This window comes from Phocoena sinus, chromosome 3 (assembly GCF_008692025.1).
Source record: "Phocoena sinus isolate mPhoSin1 chromosome 3, mPhoSin1.pri, whole genome shotgun sequence".
NCBI classification, from domain to species: domain Eukaryota; kingdom Metazoa; phylum Chordata; class Mammalia; order Artiodactyla; family Phocoenidae; genus Phocoena; species Phocoena sinus.
In genome coordinates, this window is record NC_045765.1 from 60,181,740 (window position 1) to 60,187,079 (window position 5,340).

The following is a 5,340-nucleotide window of genomic DNA, read 5'->3' on the forward strand; positions in this document are numbered from 1 at the left end:
ATCCACTATAGGAGTATTCAGATGCGGAATATTTGCTCCAGAGTTCCCTACCAAGATGGCCTAGACTTCACTGAACCTGCATCACAGTTTGACTTCTGCTCAGTCCTGCTTCTCTCCCTTCCTTTCATAGATGCTGATCCCTCATATCCTCAATAAACTTCTGGCACCCCAAACTCCATCTCAGCATCTGTTTCCTGGGAACCTGACCTATGAGAGGGCTATTACAACACAGCTTCTATGATCATTCTTGTCCATGTTTCCTGTCCTATAAGCACTCTTTCTGTAGCATATTTGCCTAGGCGTGGAATTGCTGGGTCATTAGAGTATGTTATTTACAGCTTAATTGAGTAATGCTGAACTGTTTTCCAAAGTGGTTGCACAAGTTTGTGTAGATTTACATGGATGAATATTTCTGCTGATCCTTGGTATCATGACTTTTAAATTTTATTCAATTTGATAAGTGTGTAATGGTATCTCATCATGATTTTAATTTGCATTTCCCTGATTATCAAAGAAATTGAGCACTGTTTTTTAACGTTATTGGCCTTTGAGTTTCTTATTTTTCAAAATGCCTATCTTTTGTCCATTTTTCTTTTTCTTTCTGCCAAGTTATTTTTAAATTATTATTTATTTCTTTTAAAACCACTTTATTGAGGTATGACTGATATTAAAAAAAGCTGTACAGGGCTTCCCTGGTGGCGCAGTGGTTGAGAGTCCACCTGCCGAAGCAGGTGACATGGGTTCGTGCCCCGGTCCGGGAAGATCCCACATGCCGCGGAGCGGCTGGGCCCGTGAGCCATGGCCGCTGAGCCTGCGTGTCCGGAGCCTGTGCTCCGCAATGGGAGAGGCCACAACAGTGAGAGGCCCACATACCGCAAAAAAAAAAAAAAAAAAAAAAGCTGTACATATTTAATGTATACAACTGGATGAGTTTGATTTGCCCATTTTTCTGTTAGGTTGTCTTTTATTATTAATTCTAATGAGTTCTGGATAAAACCCTTTGTTAATCTTATCTGTTGCAGTTATCTTCTGCTATTCTGTAGCTTGATTTTTAACTCCCTTAATGTCTTTGATGAATGGTAATTCTTCATTTTATTCACCTTTCTTTTGTAGTATTGCTTTTTGTGCTTTGTTTAAGAAAACTTTCCTTACCCAAGATTATGAAGATATTTTTCTACATTATTAATTTGAAACTTTACAGGTTTCCCTTTTATATTTAAGTCCATATGCCCCTGGAGTTGATTTTGGTGTATGGTGTGAGATAGGGGTCCAGTTTCATTCTTTTTAAAATTAATTAATTAATTAATTATTTTTGGCTGCATTGGGTCTTCGTTGCTGCGCGCGGGCTTTCTCTAGTTGTGGCGAGCAGTGGCTACTCTTAGTTGCGGTGCACAGGCTTCTCATTGCAGTGGCTTCTCTTGCTGTGGAGCACGGGGTCTGCGCGTGCAGGCTTCAGTAGTTGTGACACGTGGGCTCAGTAGCTGTTGCTCGAGGGCTCTAGAGCACAGGCTCAGTAGTTCTGGCGCATGGGCTTACTTGCTCCTCGGCATGTGGGATGTTCCCAGATGAGGGCTTGGACCCGCGTCTCCTGCACTGGCAGGTGGACTCTTAACCCCTGTGCCACCAGGGAAGTCCCTCCAATTTCATTCTTTCTTGATATGGATATCAAATTGTTCCAGCCAACTCTATTGAGAGTCTGTCTTTTTGTCACTGCTACGTGTGCCATCTCTGTCACAAATCAAGCATCTGGATATGCAGGTCTGTTTGCATAACTTCCTCTCTAATCCATTGAATTGTCTATCCCCCAATCAATGCCATACTCTCTTAATTACTATAAATATATAGTAATCTGGTACAGCAATTCATCTAGCCTTGTTCTTCCTCTAGAATGACTTAGCTATTCTTGGCCTTTTGCATGTCCATATAAATTTAAGAATCATCTCGTCACGTTCCACAAAAAAATACTGATGAGTTTTTGAGTTTTTATTAGACATAAAATTGAATCTGTAGATCACTTGGGGAAGAACGGACAATATTTGTAATATTGAGTCTTCCAATCCATGAACACCATATCTCCACTTATTGAGATCTTTAATTTCTGTCCATAATGCTTTCATTTTTTCTGCATTGGAGATTTACTCAACTTTTATTAGGTTTATTCCTAGTGATTTGGCATTTTTAATTGATATTACAAATGCTATCCTTTTAAAATTTTCTCTTTGTTGCTGCTATTAAGTACATTGATTTTTTTTAAGGCCAAGACACTTGCTGAACTCTCAATAATTCTAATTATTGGTAGATTATTTTTTATTTCCTCTGTAAACTATCCTATCACCTATAAATAATGGGAGTTTTGTTTCTTCCTTTTCCAGTCTTTATTCCTTTTCTTTCTTCACTGTGCTGGCCATAAGCTCCAGTATAATGTTGAAAAAAAGTGGTAGTAATGGATATCTTTGTTGTGTTCCAGTTCTCAAAGGGAAAACTTTCAATGTTTCACCACTAAGTATGATGCTTGCATTAGTTATTTTTCAAAAGAAGCTTTTAGAAAATTAAGGAATTTTCTTTCCAGTTCCAGTTTGGCAAAATTTTTTTTGAATTATTCATCCATTTGATTCAGTGGATGTTGAATTTTATCAAATGCTTTTTCTGCATCTATTGAGATAACCGTAAGGTTTTTCTCCTTTAATCTGTTAACGTGATAAATTAATGTTTTTGAATATTAAACAAAACTTGCATTCATAGAATTAATTATAACTTGATCATAAGTTCCTATTTTTTTCCTTTGATTTTTGCAAAACACCTCATATTTTATTCATTGTACAAAAGTATTTAATAAGCACCACGTTGGTACAGAAAACCACACAGCCTATAGTTCATCCTTTAAAACCAGAACAGCCAAGTGAAAAGTCAGTAGAGATTCTTATTTTTACTTGAAATAAAAAATAAAAAACAAAACAAAAAAACTAAGGTACACATTAGGAACTGAACCACTATAGTTTTTCTTTCTAGAGATGTGACATCCATGTTTTCTAGTCAGTAATGTTCTATCAAACACTGTACTAAACCAGTGTACTAAATCCAAGCAGACAGATGGCCAGTAAAGCTGTTTGCTATCTCCTACTGAGCTAGACCAGTGGAACACTGTCTTGGTAGGATTATTTTGACAGCAAGAAGGAAGTGCAGAGCCCCAACCCCAACAGAAAACCTAAGGAGCTGATTTACAAAGAAAGGGTTTTAAGCAAACCTGCACAAATACTAACATGCTCTAAGAAGAGGAAACCTTTTAGACCATTTCCAGCATACATTCATTGGTGCCCAGTAAAATAGGAACACCAACATAGAAAGCATTTTTGCTTTCGTAACACTAATAGCCAAAAAGCACACAGCATATAATACTTTGATCTTGAAGTAGGTAATCATGGAAGTTCTAAGATTATATCCACTAGGTTAGCCTGAGTATTCATCTATAAAAATATTTTTCCAAAAACATGTAAACGAGCTTCCCTGGTGGCGCAGTGGTTAAGAATCCACCTGCCAATGCAGGAGACACGGGTTCAAGCCCTGGTCTGGAAAGATCCCAAATGCCGCGGAGCAACTAAGCCTGTGCGCCACACCTACTAAGCCTGTGCTCTAGAACCTGCGAGCCACAACTACTGTGCCCGTGCACCACAACTACTGAGCCTGTGTGCTGCAACTACTGAAGCCTGCGCGCCTAGAGCCTGTGCTCTGCAACAAGAGAAGCCACCGCAGTGAGAAGCACGTGCACCGCGACGAAGAGTAGCCCCCGCTTGCTGCAACTAGAGAAAGCCCGTGCACAGCAATGAAGACCCAACACAGCCAAAAATAAATAAATAAATAAATTTATTTTTTAAAAAACCACGTAAACGAGAGTTATAGAAACAATGGAACTACATCAGGAGCAGCAGAAAGTGACACAAGGACTGTACATGTAAGACTAAGAATTGATTTTCACATGTACCTTTTAGGTAAAGGAAATCTCTCTAAGTTGATTCCTACAGCCAAGATGAACTGTGATAGTAGGATTTTCAAAAATCTTGAGATGGTCAGCTAGCTTGAGTTAAACCCTAGATAAATACTCCCAGTCAAAAACCCCATTGAGACTGCAGGACTGAAACTCTGACCCATATAAAAAGCTGTGAGTGCACAAAAAGTCTCATGGGACATGCAAGGCCTGCTGGGCCAAGACAGTTGATGATGGTGGGTTCTTCCAACATGGACACACCAACATGTATGCTGGGGAAGTGTCCCCCAGGTGGAATGCTGGACTTGAGCTTAATGCAGGAGCCATACTCAGAAGCTCCTGAGAGACGTGTCTACTCGGGGAGGAGTACTAGGGTTACTGAAGACAAGAATGTGTCCCAGGAAAGTCAGCTAATTTTCTCCTGACCCATCAATAGTTAACATTAACGAAGAGTTGCAGAACAGAGTCAGTCTTTCCAAGATGTATTCTTCTGACATCATTAGCCAAAGCCTCTCCCAGTCTATTGGGCTGGTGATGTCTAGAAAGATCCCATTACCTGGAGGTGGGACCTAGGGCCACAGATTGTTCTGGGAAGCTGGCATAGAAGATGATTTGCACAATGAAGTCACCACTAAACCGCTGCTTAAGTCCAGTCCCCAGCCTTCTTTTTCTGCTCAATAGTCCAGAAACATTTCTTTAAAAGCCAGAAGATCCGTAAACGTGAGCAGGATGTCGAAAATATCACCCGCCACTTCATCTATGGTGCTGTAAAGTTGTAATGAAAGCCGCCATGTTAAATCCAGGAATTTGCTCCAACAGCTGTTCTTCTATATACTTTTCTACCACAGAAATAGATTCTATAAAAATAGGTGTGTAGGTCAGCTTATTCTCTTGTGTCTTCAAACTCCTGGTAGTACCTGTCCATGAAATTCCTCTGTAATAACTGGAACTCATCATCCATGATAATGGCCTCTAAATATCCAACCACAGCATCAAATTCTGCATCAGAGGTGGAAAAGATGGACAGCGCGAAGCTCTCTTCCTCTAGGGCATGCATCACCGTGGCCGCATCCACCACGCATAAGGGAGTGGGCCCGCTGGCGGGCTACCTCGCTCACGCCCACCCATGGCCCAGGCGCAGCCTCTGCTCTGCTCTGCAGAGCCCCAACCGGCATCCAGAAGGCCTCGCTGCAGCTGCCGAGGCTGTGGCTTACGGCCCAGCCCAGTAGGGCCTGCACACGACGCCCTGGCCTCAGGCTCCCCAGCTGCAGCCAGCCGGGCCTCTAAGCCCTACCGGGCCTCACTAAGCTTGAAGCTCCTAAATTTTTAAAATAATACTTTTCATATGATCTTAAATT

At 41.0% G+C, this 5,340-nt stretch overlaps 1 pseudogene; it reads right to left on the minus strand.

The window, feature by feature from the left end:
- Positions 1-4,512: 4,512 nt before the first annotated feature.
- Positions 4,513-5,039, minus strand: LOC116751956 (annotated as a pseudogene).
- Between the last annotated feature and the right edge of the window lie 301 nt (positions 5,040-5,340).